At 43.8% G+C, this 16,991-nt stretch overlaps 1 long non-coding RNA gene and 1 other non-coding gene across 3 annotated transcripts; both read right to left on the reverse strand.

The window, feature by feature from the left end:
• Window positions 1-113: 113 nt before the first annotated feature.
• On the reverse strand, window positions 114-15,774 carry LOC123521833. 2 transcript variants are annotated; one of them, XR_006680171.1, is made up of 3 exons: window positions 14,760-15,774; window positions 1,416-1,486; window positions 114-588 (listed from the first exon to the last, which is right to left on the reverse strand). It is a non-coding gene; the product is annotated as an uncharacterized LOC123521833 (long non-coding RNA). The 2 variants fall into 2 exon arrangements; XR_006680172.1 differs by lacking the exon at window positions 114-588 and adding an exon at window positions 830-1,032.
• Window positions 11,103-11,210, reverse strand: LOC115869993. Its single transcript, XR_004046467.1, has one exon. It is a non-coding gene; the product is annotated as a U6 spliceosomal RNA (small nuclear RNA).
• Window positions 15,775-16,991: the final 1,217 nt, after the last annotated feature.

Below are 16,991 nucleotides of genomic sequence, written 5' to 3' on the forward strand. Positions count from 1 at the left end.
CATAGTGGGGCTGGCCATGTGGTCCTCTCTGTTAGTGGCTGTTCTAATTGGGGTCATCGTCCTCAAGGCCTGGTGGGCCAGGATGTGCTCCAGTCTCTCCTCCTCCCCCGTCATCTGCTCCCATGTGCTCCGATCAGATATGTCCCTCTCCCGCAGCTGGAAAAATGCAAGGTTTGTTGACAGGAACTAATTTTCTTTTTATTCTTCAGCTAAGACAGCAGAAGAAATGATGTATTGTGCACATTACATCGAGCCGCAACTGAAGACAGAACTAGTCCAGAATGTCTTGGGTGCGGGGCAAAGGGTCAAAGCCGGACTGGTTAGGTGTGAGTAAGGTGATGGTCTGTCGGCCAATGGCAACGGAAGTCCCAGATGCAGAGACGGTGGGTAGCACGCAGTCAACAGCTCGTAGCAGTGTCCCGGCCTCAGGCACTCCATATTCCTAAAGCTGTGGCTTCTGACGAGCGCCGGTGGCTGTCCGTGGACCTCTGCCTCGTCCTGCTTCTCCTGCGCTTCAGTCTGCGCATTCTCTTCTTCCTCCGCTTGGCTCTCGTGGTTAGGAAGTTTCATATAAGATGGCGCTGAACCCTGTCCAGAGAAGACAGGAACTAATTTCCAAAGCATGGTTTTTCTTTATTTGCAGGTTTTTAAAAGTCATTCAAAAGGGCTCAAGTAGAAAAAGCAAATGTTTTGAGAATGATGAGGACAACAAATGTACAAATGTGCTTGACACAATGGATGGATGAATTGTGATAAGAGTTGTATGAGCCCCCAGTAAAATGATTTAAAAAAATAATAAAACATATATTTTTTAAAAGTCTTCCAAAATATTCCCTTGGTTTATCAGAGTATGCTGCATCAGTATTAAGATGTCATTTTTGTTTGGCTGGCTTCGTGGTCTCCACAGTCAAAATTCCATTACGGATCAAGCAAAGAGCTTGTCCACACCGCCACCATTATTAGAAGTAAAAATGGCTTGACATGTTTTCTTTTTCTTCACAATTTAGATGTACTGCAACCTGGTAGTGAAGACTGTCACATTGTCATCAGTATTTTTAACTCTTCTGTCTAAATCTACCTACTGATCTATAACTGAAAAGTATTTTACTTTAAAATATAAATAAATATACTAGTAATGTCTCAATTAATACTTGCTTTAGTTTGTGAAATTACACTTGCTTTAGTTTGTGAAATTACATTTGTGCTTATTTTTAAAACTGATGTTCACACTTACATACACATACAATGGTGATGGTAGAGAAATACTATTAAAGGACTCATAAAAAATAAAATAAAGGACTTGTGTCTTTACCTGCTATAATTAAACACATTTCTATAAGAGAGGGAGATAATAGCAATTTCTACAATCAAACACTAACAGTATGATCCAAAAGACATACCAATTTGATACTTACATACTGAGGGATGATGGTAGGAAATATTAAAAGTCTTTTGTCTTTTCCTGCTAAGTTAAACATTTACATTTCTGTAAAAGAGGGAGATAATAGCAATAAGTCTTTATTTTCACTAAACTATCATGTTTCCATAAGAGCAGAAGATTTTGTCCATAAAGTAAAAACACCACCATTGATAACATACAATAATCTCAAATCTGAGTTAAGATGTCCCTGGCAACATTCATTGGCCTTGTGTGGCCTGACAGAATGCACAGTGCAAAGCACTCTTTTTGCCTAGGTGCTAGTGAGGTCTAATTTTTTTTATGAATCTAAAGAAATTGGCTCAAGATATAGCCTAATCCTGAGGATTACCTAATCCTGCCTCTTTAATAAAGCTACTATTAATTTGGCTTTATTAACATCATGGAAGTTAGGATTTACAATACTTAGAATAATTATGTCAGATCACATGATAAGAAGAATCATAGCCAAATTGATACATATTTTGAGAGGACACTATTCAAGTTATGACAGATTGGTATTAAAGGAAGACATCCAAGTGGCAATGACATTGGCAAAATATAAGACCTCAAGAATTGGTGGAATACTAGTTAAGATGTTTCAATAAACAATGAAAAACTGGCAGCACTCACTCATCTATGCTAAGACATTTGGAAAACAGCTACCTGGTCAACCAACTGGAAGAGACCTATGCTCTTTCCAAAGAAAGGTGATGAAGCAGAATGCAGAAGTTATCAAACAATGTTATTATCATACACAAATACAAATCTCCTGAAGATAATTAACAGTAGCTGCAGCAGTACACTCACAAGGAAATGGCAGAAATTCAAGCTGGATGCAGAAGAGAATGTGACACTGGAAAAAAAGTTTACCTATGCTTCACTGACTTGCAAAGAAGGCACTGGACTGCGTGGGTCATAACTTATCAGGGACAACATTGTGAAGAATTCCAGAACACTTAATTGTGCTAATGTGGAACTTATAAATAGACCAAGAAGCAACCGGTCAACAGAATAAGAGGGACTGCATGGTTCAGATCAAGAAAGGTGTGCACCAGGGTTATACCCTTTCAACACACTTATTCAATCTATTTACTGAGCAAATAATCTGTCTAGAAGAAGCCTAAAGATTAGAGGAAGGCTCATTAACAACCTGTGATATGCAGATGACACAGCCTTGCTTGCGGAAAGACATGAGGATTTATAATGAAGATCAAAGACTACAGTCTTCAGTATGAATTTATAGCTCAACATACAGAAAACAAAAATCTCAGCTGGACCAATAAGCAACATCGTGATCAATGTATAAAATATTGAAGTTGTCAAGGATTTCATTTTACCTGAATTCAAAAGCAAAGTCCATAAAAGCAACAGTTGAGAAATCAATGAGCATATTGTATCGGGCAAACCTACTGCAAGAGACCTCTTTACAGTTTTAAATAGGACCCCGGATGCCATCATGATTACATGTTGGAATGCCAACTAAAAGATCAGCAGTTCAAGGCCACCAGCCACTCTGTGAGAGAAAGATGAGGCTTCCTGCTCCCACAAAAAGGTACAGTCTTGGAAACCCACAGCGGCAGTTCTACGCCGCTCTATAGAGTTGCCACAGTCAGAGGAGTCAAGATGTCACTTTGAAGATTAAGATGTGCCTAACTCAAGCAATGGTATTTTCAATCACTTCATATGCCTATGAAAGCTGAACACTGAATAAAGAAGACTGGAGAAGAATCAATGTATTTGGATTACGATCTTGGCAAAGAATATTGAACATAGCTTGGGCTGCCAAAAGAAAAACAAATCAATCATGGAAGGATAACCAGAATGCTCCTTAGATGTGAGAGATGAGACATTGTCTCACCTACTATGGACATGTTATCAGAAGGGACCGGTCCCTGGAGAAGGACATCATCCATGGTAAAGTGGAGGACCAGATGTCCCTCGTGAAGATGGGGTGACACAGTAGCTGCAACAATTATGCGGATGGGGCAAACTGGGTAGTGTTTCCTTCTGTTTCGCATAAGGCCGCCATGAGCCAGAACCACCTGACGGCACCAAACAACTGCACATCTGAAGCTGCAGGAAGCAGACGAATCCCGTGGCTATTACTCTAAGATAATCCTTAAATCTTAAACCAACCAAAAATACTCCCTGAACTCTTAAAACCAAACAACAGTTTAGCTTAACTAGGTTGTTTTTTTTTTAATGTCTGCCTGGACCACTGTGCTCTTTTGAGATCCAATTGACAACAACCCAGAAAAGGAGCGTAAGAATGCACAACTCAAAGAATGTAATCAACTTAATTAATTTGAACTGTTGAATAAGTGTGTGTTTAATTATTTTAACAACCACAACTACTAAATCAATTAAGTGTAGAGGAAACAAGAAACCAAAAGAGACCTACATAAATGGTAGAATAAACCATGTTCATGGGTAGACTTTGTGAAATTGTCATACTCCCCAAAGTGATCTATAAGTGTATGTAATGCAATTCCAATCCAGACCCCAGTATCATTCTTTGAAGAGATGGAAAAACTAATCACCAGCTTTATACAGAAAGAAAAAAGACCCAAGAAAAGCAAAGCACTACCAAAGAACAGTAAAGACAAAGATTGTTCACTTCCTGGTATCAAAACCTACTATACAACCAGCCTGGGCATGATATAACCATAGATACATAGACCAATGGAATAGAATAGAAAACGCATAAAGAAATCCTTTCACCAACCAAACCCAAGCCAAACTCACTGCCACACAGTCAATTCTGATTCATGGTGACTGTGATACGATTTTTGTGGCAACCTTGCCAATAAAAACATGTGGGGTTAATAAGGTTGCAATTTAATTGAAGAGCAAAGAGGTAAATGGCTCAGCAAGTCTCATCTTTGTCTCTTGCTCTCTGATGATCAGACCAGTGTGCGGGCTGCCTTAGCTAGTTCTCTGCCTCAACTTGTGAGCTACACTACCTGTGGGACACCCAACCCATGGACTGTGTTGCTATAGTTTGAGGTTCCTTCAAGACCTGCTTTGCCACACTGCTGGTATATACATCACTTGAGCTGGGGACTGTTGGACCCTGTCATCTGGCTGACTGTTGGTGACCTGCCCTGCTGTTTGCTGCCTGTGGTCGGACTGCCTGTATTGCTCTACAGAAGACTCAGCTGTCTACTTCCTTGACTTGCATCCAGCAGCCTTTGTGAGTTGAAGGACTGCCAGTGTACTAACTGTCTCACGGAAGTAAGTTGAACTGAGCCATTTGTACCACTCTGTGGACTAATTAGCTCTTTATTTCTTGTGTTGTATCTATCCAACTATATCTATCTATTTAGAAATGAAATCAAAAGTGTCCTGGGTTTGTTTCTCCAGCGAACCCTGTCTAACACAATGACCCTATCAGACTGACTAGAATTGCCCCTGTGGGTTTCCAAAACTGTAACTTTTTTACAGGAGTAGAAATCCTCACTTTTCTCCCATGGAGCAGCTGGTGGTTTCAAACTGCTAGACCTTGCAGTTAACAGCACAACATGTAACCTACTTTGCTATCAGAGCTCCTGTCATCTACCTACAGAGAACTTATTTTTGAAAAAAGGATTGAAACATATCAAATGGAGAAGAAAGAATCTCTTCAACAAATAATGCTAGCAACCTTAGATTTCCATTTGCAGAATGAATCAGGACCCATACCTGACTCCATATGCAAAAATGAACTCAAGGCGGATTAAAAGTCTAAATGTAGAACTGTAAAGATTATCAATGAAAAAATAGTGACAAATGTAAGGGCCCTAATACATTGCATTAATATACTATCAAGCATAATGATAAACATGTATACAGCAAAAACCAGAATAGATGATTGGGGCACCCTAAAAATAACCTTACCTGCATCAAGAAATTTCATCAAAAGAATAAAAAGGAAAAAAATGGCAATGACATACTGGACAAAGGGACTAAACTCTAAAATCTGTAGAAAACTTCAACACCTCAAAAAGAAGATGAATAGTCCAAGTACAAAATGGGCCAAGGTGGCTATCAAAAGGCATAGTGTGTTAGTCCAGATTGACTAGAGCAGCAGTTCTCAACCTGTGAGTCACAACCCTTTTGGGGACCGAATGACCCTTTCACAGGGGTCGCCCAATTCATAACAGTAGCAAAATTACAGTTATGAAGTAGCAATGAAAATAGTTTTATGGTTGGGGTCACCACAACATGAGGAACTGGATTAAAGGGTCATGGCATTAGGAAGGTTGAGAACCACTGGACTAGAGAAACAAATCCAGAGACACTCAGATATATGTAAGAGGGAACTTTATTCAAGAAATAATCGTATATTAAGAAAACATCCTGGCCCAGTCCAGATCAAGTCCATAAGTCTGAAATTAGCCCATATGTCTGATAACAGCCCATAAATTCCTCTTCAGACTTAAACAGCACATGCAATGATGCTGAATGCAGGAAGGTCACAGGCCAGTGGGTGAGAAGTTTTGTGGATCCAGTGGTGGTGGAAGCATCTCAGCTGGCGTGATGCCCCTCCAGCCTTCTGAGTGTAGCTCCTCAAGGCTTGTCAACAAGAAGGTGAAACAGAGAGTGTGGATGAGAAGGAGTCCCAGAATCCTCATGAGAAGGCCACACCCACAAGGAGGGATCACCAGGCTATGACCTGATTGACAGGCTAAACTCCACCCCTTCACTCTTACTGATCAAGTTGACATGAAATTGTGGAACTACCACATACAGTGTCTGGGGTCTTCAAGGCTTATAATTAAACAAGTGACCATCTAGCAGGGAAGCAACTAATTCCACATGGAAGAAGCACACCAGCCTGTGTCAGCACGAGATGTCGATGGGAAGAGGTCTCAGACGTTCAAAAAGATGCAACCAACTTGATGGGAAGGGGCACAGATGCAATAGGTACCCAAAGCTCATCTGCAAAGTAATTGGACAGTCCCTCTCAGAAAAGCCACACAGAACAGATGATAAATCCAGGGTGCAGTATGGCACTGATGAACCACATAAATATCCTCTAGTTACCAATATTTCCTCCCCTTACTATTAAGGCATTTATTTGTTTTATCTCATTAATCATGTTAGTTGTATATGCTCATTTGTATATGTAAGTTTGTTCAGTACATGAAAGTTAAGATAGATAACCCTTCAAAAACAGTAACAGGAGTAACAGTTCCCCAAGGGTACAGGAAGAGGGGTGGAAGGGAGGGGTGGGGAGCTGATAGCATTGATGATTGTGTAACTCTTCTCGAAGGGACTGAAAAACAGAATTGAGAATTATATGTGAATGGATGTATTGGATTGTATAAGATATGTCAATAAATCTATTATTAAAAAAAAATCAAAATGGGCAGAGGACATGGACAGGTTACCAAAGAAGACATTCAGGTGGCCAACCAGTGTAGGAAGAAATTCTCAAGATCACTGGTGATCTGAGAGACATAAACCAAAAAATATCTCAACCCAGAATTGATAACAAAGCTCAAGAAAGCAGAAAACAAATACTGTAGAGGGTGCAGAGACCGGGCCCCTCATACGCTCCTGGGAGGAGCGTAAAACAATACAACCACTGCGGGAATCATAATGGCGCTTCCTTACACAATAGGAAATAGAAATACCACATTTCGATTAGCAGTAGTGCCACTTGGCATCGACCCTACAGAAATAAAGGACAGAGCACGAACTCAAACGCACACACCCATATTCCTCACAGCACTAGGGCCATAGCAAGAGCACAGAGACAGCCTACATGGCCATCTGTGGAAGAAGAGATACACTGTGTACACACACCCAATAACTAGACACCCTTAAAGAATAATGAGGGAACTGTGAACTACCTTATGACACGGTGGATTTGGTGAACATTAAGTTGAGTGAAGTTATTCAAACACAGGAGTACAGATATTGCATGAAACCACCATAATACAAAATTTAAAAAATCAAGGGAAGCAGTGGACTAAAGGATGGATGGATGGGAGTTCACTTGGGGGAAGGGCGAGATACTGTGAGAGAGCTGGAGAGAAAAGGGAAGAAACAGGAGGTCATGTCAGGGAAGATTTGGTAAGTTGTTTAAGTATTGAATGCAAAAATTATCATTTGATATGTAAACCTCCACCTAATTCACAATAAAAAGTTAGAAGAAAAATGTAGTAGGAAAACAAAGTGAATGAGCAAGCAAGATAACTTTCAACAGATGCACAGATTAACAAACTCTGATCCATTCATACAAAGGGGGATTATTCAGTGATATAAAAGATGTGACCTATCAATCTACAAAAAGACCTTGAGGGCCCTGAAATGAATCTTACTAAGTAAAAGAAAGCATTCTGGGAGCGCTACATACTATGGGATTTCCAACTGCACGACATTGAGGAAAGGGCAAAACTATAGTGAAAACGATCAAAGTTTCCAAGGGTTTAGGGAGAATGAATAGGTAAAGGACAGAGAGCCAGTGAAACTTTTGTGTGCAACTCTGTAATACTGGACACATGACATCAAGCTTATATCAACAAACACCCTAGACTATACAACACAAAGAGTAAACTCTAAATTATAGTCTTCGGTCAATGATGTGTCAAATCTGGACCATCAATTGGAACACATACACACACACACATGCAAGATGTTAAAACGCCGCAGAGGGTAGAGGGGACATACGGGAACTGTGTACATCAAAACTTTGTATTGTTTAAAGTGACTGTAATGGAGGGTTTTTCCAGTGCTGTCCAAATTCATTGTCTCTTAGCCCCACCCACTGGTGAGCTGCAGTGCTTGCAATGGCTCCAGAGCTGATGCTGCGTGTCTTCTGCCAATTTGCAGTCAGCCACATCGCCTTGGTTAATTGAGAGAGGGCAGGATGGGGACATGTACACTGGAGATTAGCAAGCACTCAAACGAATGCTTTTTGACTCCGAGAGCTTGTTTGCCAGCGTGTTGTACTATTACTTTCTTTTTTCATTTAAATCGACTCACTTTTTCACTCGAAAATGATACTGGAAAAGGAAAATTTAGATCATTACTACAAATGAAAACCAGTATCTCCTGCCATAAGTAGCAAATAACCTTAAAATAACTACAGCGGACGTTAAATAATGTTACTAAATTCTCTTAGATCTGCTAAAGGTTGAATTATAGGTCCATTCTCCTACTTGGTTTTCTTTTCATAGTACAAATTTTGTTTATTAAAATGGTGTTCCAAAATTTCATCAGATTGCAAACTGCAGACCCCAGGACCAGCACTTTATTGAGTCACCATCTCATTGGGTTTCCAGAGCTGACCACAATTGACCCCAAGCCCACACAGTGAGTCTCAGGATTTTACAAAACAGTTTTGAAGCTTCATGGGATAAAACTATTGTACATGACATTTACAGCAGAAAAAGGTCCCACCCACTACCATCTAATCAAGTCTGTCTCTTTGTGACCCATGGGACAGAATGAGAGGCAGAATAGAACGTTAACTATTGGTCCAGTTGTGACAATTTTGGTCTTTACATTGAATTGTAATCTTACTGAGGCTACATTCCTTGATCTTCATCAGCAAGTGCTTCTAATCCTCCTCACTTTCAGCAAGTGAGGTTAGGTCATCTGCATATATAAGGTTGTTAATAAGCTTTCTTCCAATCTTAGTACTGCATTATTTTTCATATAGTCCAGCTTCTCTGATTATCTTCGATCAGCATACAGATTAAATAAGTAAAGGGATATAACCCTGCACACAGCTTTCCTGATTTCAAACTATGCAGGAATCCCTTGTTCTGTTTACACAATCGCCTCTTGATCCCTGTACAAACTCCACAGGACCACAATGAAGTGTCCTGGAATTCTCATTCTTCCCAAGACTATCCATAGCATGATGTGATCCACACAATCAAATACCTTGGCATAGTCAACAAAACACAAGCAAACATCTTTCTGGTATTCTCATCTCAGGCCAGGTCCAGCTAACATTAGCAATGATATCCCTAGTTCCACGTCCTCATTTGAATTCTGCCCGAACAGCTGGAAGCTCCCTATCAGTGTACTGCTGCAACTGTTGTTGAGTGATCTCCACAAAAGTTTACTTGCATGTGATATCAAAGACATTGTCCTATCATTTTAGCGCTCTGTTAGGTCACCTTTTTTTGGAATAGGGATCTCTTCCAGTCAGTCGGCCAGTCCCAAAGTTCCTGGCATAGATGAGTGAGTGTTTCCAGTGCTTCATTAGCTTGTTAAAACATTTTAATTGGTATTCCATCAGTTCCTGCAGTCTTGTTTGTGGCTAATACTTTCAGTGCAGCTTGAATTTCTTCTTTCAGCACCATTGGTTCCTGCTCATATGCTACCTCCTGAACTGGTGGAATGTTGACCAGTTCATGTAAGTACAGTGACTGTGTATTCTTTCCATCTTTTTGATGCTTCCTGCATTGTTCAATATTTTGCCCACAGAATCTCTCAATAATGCAACTTAAATCTTCAATTTTTTCTTGAGCTCTTTCAGTTTAATATATGCTGAATGTGTTCTAGCTGCTAACTCTAGGTCTTCTCACATTTCAATATAATATTTTATTTTGTCTGTCAAGGTGCCCTTTGAAATTTCCTGTTCAGCTCTTTGACTTCATATTTCTTCCATTTGCTTAGCTACTCTACAATTAAGAGCAAGTTTCAGAGTCTCTTCTAACATCGACGTTGCATTTCCTTTCTTTCTTTTCTCTTTAGGGACCGTTTGCTTTCTTCATGCGTGTCCTTGATATGCTTCTACAGCTCATCAAGTCTTTTGTTATTAGTATGTGTCCATTTTCCCCACTGAGATTCTTATAATTCAGGTGAGATAGACTCAAGGTTGTAGTTTGTGTCTTTGGACCCGTTTTCATTTTCTTCAGCGTCAACCTGAGCTTACATATGGGCAATTGATGGTCTGCTGCATCGTCAACCTCTGGCCCGGTTTTAGCGGCTGATATTCAGTTTCTCTATTGTCTCTTCCCACAGATGTAGGCAATGTAGTTTCTGTGTATTCCGTCTGGAGAAGTCCACACGTATAGCCATCATTTGTGTTGTTGAAAAATGGTGTTTGCTAGGAACAAGTTATTGATATTGCAAAATGTTTTCACATGATCTCCAACATCATTTCTGTCACCAAGACCCTATTTTCCAATTACTGTTCTTTCCTCTTTCTTTCCAACTTTTGCATTCCAATCACCAATAATGATCAATGCATCTTTAAAAAGAATCTTACTTTAACAGTTTTCTTGGCACTTAAATCACATATCAATAGTTTAATCATCCTAAAAAGAGTTGTACAATTGTCACCACAGTTCATTTTAAGGCATTTTCTTCTTTCTTGGACTCATTGTTATTAGCGCCCCATTTCCCCCCAAACTCCACTGCCACACTTGCAGGAAACATTGATCCAGTTACTGTCTCTGTAGACTTACCTACCCTAGATTTCATATACAAAACCAGAAAACCCTAACAATAATACCAAGGTAAAACTGAGAAAAACCTTAATTTAAAAAAAAAGCAGAAAATATTAAATCCTAGAACAAATTTGAAATGGTCCAAAGGGAGTTCAAATGATAAGGTACCAAATTTTAACCTACATGCCTGATGGAAGGGCTATTCAAGTCCCTAGTCTATGGTCAGAGGGGATTCACCAGTCTCAATCCACATGCATTGCCCCTTCACTTTGTTTTTATTTTAGTTTAGTTTTATGAAACGCATCACGAATTTGCCTGTCATCCTTGCACGGGGGCCATGCTGATCTTCTTTGTATCATTCTACTCTTAGTATATGCGCTGCCGAAAGGGAGCACTTTACTTTGTTTTGAATCACTGCATGTGAGAACACATTGCATATCTGATGAATTTCAGACTGAAGACTAGGAGCATTCTTCAGTTTCTTCATCACTAGCTTTTGTGGTTGATCCATAAATTTGGAATTGTATTGATTAGACTTCTTTGAAGGCCCAGGAAGGCTTCGTGGTCGTACTGGAAGCTCTGGTTGTCCTCCGTGGGCCGCTCGCCTAGCTCGGAGTTGGGCGGCACCACGCGCTCCTTGCGCAGCGGCCCGCGCGCCAGTGCCAGTGCCAGAGCCAGAGCCAGCAGCCCCAGCGCGAAGCCCCGGCGGCGAGCGCGGCCGCCTCGAGCCAAGCTCCATCAGGACGCGGGCGGCCCGCAGGGAGCTCCGGGCGAGCGGCCAGGGCGGTGCCTCGGGAATGGGGGCTCCGGCTCGGCAGGGGCAGGGGCAGCCCGGCTCACGCGTCCATTGGCCTGAGCCGCTGCGGGGGAGGGGGGGGGTGGGCTGGTCCGCCTGGCCACGTCGCCAGGCCGTGTGGTGGGCGCGCCTGAAATGAGGTTTTTATTGTTGTTTTTACAATGAATGCAATCCCATTTCTCTTGATTGTGTCATTCCTAACATAGCAAACCAAATGATTTTATGCTTTAAAATGGTCAATACTAGTTCATTTCAGCTCACTAATACCTAGGATTTCAATCTTTATGCATCCTATTCCATTTTTGATGACTTCCAGTTTTCCAGGATTCATACTTTGTGCATTCAGAGTTCCAATTATTAGTCGATTTTTGCAACTGTTTCTTCTCATTTTGTCTTGTGCGGCATCAGCAAATGCGTTGCAACTGTTTCTTCTCATTTGGGGCGTGGGGGGTGCTCCGTCAGCAAATGACGATTCACATCACCACGGCCAATTCGACTGTAAGAAAGCAGCCCCCCTCACTCCCATTTGAGAGCCTTCCCACCTGAGGCCCATCTTCTGGCCCCACCTCAATGTTCTGCTTCCATTCTTTGGGAAGCTATGCATAAGATGTGCAGCAGGCACTTCTACCAAAGTGGGCAGCCAGTTCCGTCTTCCATAGTCTGTTCTTAGTCTGGAAACTCCACTGAAACCTGTTCACTCTGGGTGACCCTGCTGACATTTGAAATACCAGAGACAGAGCTTCCAGCATCACAGCGACCCACACGCCACCACAATACTGCAAACTGACAGACAAATGTTCTGACTCAGAGCGGCCAGGGCGCTATGGGAGCAGACAACCTCATCTTTGTCCTGTGGAGTGGCTGGTGGGTTTGAACCCTTGGCCTTCTGAATAGCAGTCCACACTGCACTTCAGGTAAGTCCAATGTTTACCTGAAAGTGCCACCAGGGCTCTGTCATTTAGAGGTTTGTTTTTTAGGAGCTCAGTATTTACGAGTGACACGATTTATCATATGCCCCCCTCTGTTACTTAGCTGAAAGGTTGAGTGGTTTCCGTTTAAACCAAGTTTAAAGAGTATCTCCGAGTGACCCCCAGGAGACGGATGGACATGGTGGCTGCAACAACAGGCCAACGTAGGAGTGATTGTGAGGACGGCTCGGGACCAGGCAGCTGCATTCTGCCGTGTCCAGGGCCGCTCCGAGTGGGAGCCGACTCAAGAGCGCCTCACAAGAGGGGACAAGCTAGAGGTTCCTCAGCCGGATCTTGATGAGGCAGTTGCGTTTTGTTCTGTAATTCTCCCCGCAGAAGGCGCGGGGGTCAACAGGCTTGGCTATGCGTCGGGCATTCCTCCTCACCTTCTTTGGACAGCAATGTGCCCATTAAACACTCGCTTTCCCTGCATCTCTGGAAACTTTGCTTTGTAGCTGCCCAATAAAATAAAATAGAAGTACGCTGGGACTTTCTGAGCAAGTGTTTGCTTTCCTGATAGAATGGGACCACTTTCTTCCTGCCTTGAACATGGCCTATAACCTCAGCTGCCATCTTCTGGCCACGGGAGAGGGGCCTGGAACCACTGCTCAGGATATCTTTCTCGGTTGGTGACTTTGCTTCAGCCACTGACTCTCCGTTCCCCTGACCAGCATCAGGACGTACTCCTAACGGGTTCAGCATCTGCTTGGACTGTCTCCCTGGACTGCTAGGGGATGCTCAGAAACTTACATAATAACCTCCCGATCATGTGTCTTCTTGTTCTAGAAGTCATGCTGGATGTCTCTGGCAAGGCCGGGGCTGGGGGCTGGGAGGAGACACACCAGCTCAAACCAAACCCACTGCCATTGAGTTGATTCCATCCCTTTATAGAACAATATGGGAGCCAAAGGGAATGCATTTGTGAGCTAGGTGCAGTCACCAAAGTACCACCACCAGCTCAGTCCTACCTGCCTGCCAGAGCAGAAGGTCACACTTATTCTAGACAAGGATCTGACCTACTCCAAACTTTTCCTTGAATGTCTCCAAGGCAGAGAGTTTATGAACTGCATCCACTGAATCCTGCAACTCCAGATAGTAACTCACGTTTCCGTAGCAGCTCCAGAAGGGACAGGTGACCAGCTAGTCTCGGTCTTTCCTAGAGTGCCCTCCAACACACACACACACACACACACACACCTACCTCTTTTAATGCGTCAGGTCCATCATAGTCTTTCAACTTATCCACATGGAAGTATGAGGTAGAAAGGACAGAAACAGGTGGATGCATGTGGATAGTTAAGAAGCAGAGAAGACAGGCATTGTGACTGTTAGAGATGAGGACCGAGGGAGAAGAGGAATAGAAGCTATTACCTTCCGTTTTGACTGGAGTGACCAGGATGATGGTGCCAAGTGCCCAGAGGGGACATGGAGGAAGGGGTAGGATTTGGGACTGGGGGGGAGGGGTCGGCAGGCTCCATGTAAGACATGCACAGTTACATGTGCTTGAGGGACACCTGTGGACAGGTGATATTGAGCCTGGAGCTCAGTGAGAAGCTTAAGCTGAAACTACCGATTTGGGCACCCTCGGGGAATCTGAAGTGAGTGCGTTTGCTGGAGAAAAGTGTCGAATGAGGCGGGGGAAGGACCAAGGGCAAAACCAGGGGGGCATCAAACTGACGAAGGGGGGTAAGAGCAACAGGTGATGGTTAGAAGACAGAGGGAGGATGGAGAGAAGCAGAAGAGACGGTGCCCCGAAACTGAGAGGGGAAAGAAGGTCAGGAAAGAGGGAAATCAGAAGATGACCAGCAAGAGTCCACTGCCTTCAACGGCAAGGCCATGTCCACGCCACGGCAGCTGGGGGCCAGCAGGCAGTGACGGAGGAGCAGATACACAGAAAAGAAAACGCCTAGCAAGTGTCCACAACGCTTCCAAGAAGCTCGGCTGGAACGGAAGGAGGACAGCACGGTGCCATCTCAGCAGGCACCTCCCTCCTGGGCCTAAGGAGGGATGTTTCCAGCCATAGAGACTTAAACATTTCATTGCTGATGCCACAAAATCCAGGAAGACAAGAAGAAAGCCCAGTTGGGAAAACAGAGAAATGCAGGCTAAGGATTCTAAAGTCCCTCAACCTTATTGTCACACCTGAAAGTAGAGCTTTCTGGGTAACCCCAGGGGTTCACCTTTCTGTTCCTGGAATCAGCTCCTTGGCGTTTTGTGGGCTTTCTTGAAGCTGCCAGATTGGAGCTCCTTCCCTGGCTCTTCCTCCTCTCCTGTCATGCACCTTGCTCTGACCGTTCCGGCAGACACGCAGAAGAAAAGTGCTTGGTGGTCAGAAAAGGAGCTGTTCTCTGGAGGATGAGGGAGCCTGGCAGGTCCGGGAGTAACACACTCGTGCCAAGGCTGGAGGGCGGCTCAATGGGTCCAGTGCTACGTGTGGACACGTGATACCCCTCTAGGATGTGGCAAAGCACAGATAGGTCACACACAAAATGGGGAGCTTCTGAAGTGAATCATCCAAGTTTTCCCCAAGTCACTTTAGTCACTGAACAACGTAGCCCCTATCTATCCTCCCCCCAGAATGTCCTACAAAGCACCCATTGATTCAAAAGATACTTACTGGGTAGCTACCACATACATGTGTTAGGCCTTAGGCCAGGGGGTGGGATGGGGCAGAGAAGATGACAAGTAAGGGTTGTTTTATTTTGCTTTCTTGGGACTTACAGTTTTAATTCAGTATTCACAATAAGAACGGTATAGATTAGAAGGAGGAGATGTGCACCGTGGCATAAGAGCCTATAACCAGAGTGTTGTTTTAGGTAGTATTCCTTCTAGGTTCTAGATGTATTCTACCTCTAGGTTCTAATACCCATTGCCACAGTTACACAGACAAGCGTTTAGTAAGGAAGTTGACAGGCTATAACATCAGTGAGAAATGCTCAGGATACAGGTGCTTGCCAGCACAGGTTACAAAGTTCTTTTTTCCAGGTCTGCCAAAGGGGCATATCACTCTCCTGTAAGGCTCAACCCAGCAGGCATTCAGTTCCCGCTCTGGGGGCCAACAAACCCAGCTTGGTGAATTAAGTTGCTCAGAGGCTCCCCACTCCAGTAAGCCTCAGCCACTCCTGAGGGTCAGCAAGCCCCCAAACACTCACTGCCATCAAGTCAATGCTGATTCAGAACGAACCCTTGTGGGTTTCCAAGACTCTAACTGTTTACAGGAGTAGAGACCCAGTCTTTCTCCCAAGAGGTTGCTGGTGGTTTCAAACTGCCAACCATGTGGATCACAGCCCAACACATAACCACTACACCACCATGGTTCAGCTTCCTTGAGGGAGTGGCCAGAGGCAACTAACTCCACTAGCCAGCCTCCTGTGTAAAAGCACGCAGCTTTACTTGCTCTGTGGGCTGGAAAAGTTCCCTTTGCCCCCTTACCCCCCACCCCAAGGCCCCGTGGGGTGGGAAATTCACCACGCTGCTCCTCATTCTGCCGCTGCTCTTCTGATGGCACACCTGTGTTCTGGATCCAAGAGGTTCACTGTCCAGGGATCTCACGTCCAGAGGATACACTCCACACCTGACTCTTGCTGGTAATGAAATCCCACCTGACCCACTCCTGCTTTTTAAACACAGCAGATGGCTCTCCAGGGAACCCTACCACTATCGCCCCACCTTCTTACCAGACCCACTCAGGAAAAGGTCCCTTGGTGGGGGCTAGAGGCTTTGGCTAGAAGAGCCACACTAAATGTTTCACCACCCCGGCAACAAGGAGCTTGGAACTTGGCAGTGATGGTGGGAAGGTTGGCTGAGGAAATAAATCTGAGTGGGATGGAAAGGATAAGGGACGAGTCAGAGTTAGTTATGTGAATCTGTTGGTTTTCTAGGTTGTGTAACAAATTACCACAAACGTAGCAGCTTGAAACAGCACATTTTTAACCATTACAGTTCTGTAGGTCAGGAGTCCAGGTATGCTCTAGCTGAATCTTCTGCAAGGGTGCCAACAGGGTGTCAACCAGGGCTGAATTCTCCTGTGGTGGTTCGACTGGGTAGTGGTCGCTGCTGGATATTGTGACTCGGTCTTCTGACTCTAATTCAATGTAACTGGAAACCCACCAAAATGCTACCAGAAAACTTGGCTACAAGGGGTTCTCATCAAGGCAGGTGCATCCTGTGGTTAGCTGGATGTTGCATGAGGTCTGACCTGTTTCTACCTGAACCCAGAACTGGGGACACACCTGGAGCTGAGTAAGCTGGCCAAGTAATTTGTGTGAAGCTGGCATTGCCCAGAGCTGGCATGGAGCATCAGACCGCTGGTAATCATATCATGGTCTTCTGACGTAAACCCTATAGCACACACCCAGCCTACATGAAAGGATGGCTGTTGAGAGCTCTGGACTCCACCTGAGAGGACAGGA

Source organism: Echinops telfairi, unplaced genomic scaffold (genome assembly GCF_000313985.2).
Source record: "Echinops telfairi isolate 266 unplaced genomic scaffold, ASM31398v2 ScPeMD7_70;HRSCAF=299, whole genome shotgun sequence".
Classification (NCBI taxonomy): Eukaryota; Metazoa; Chordata; class Mammalia; order Afrosoricida; family Tenrecidae; genus Echinops; species Echinops telfairi.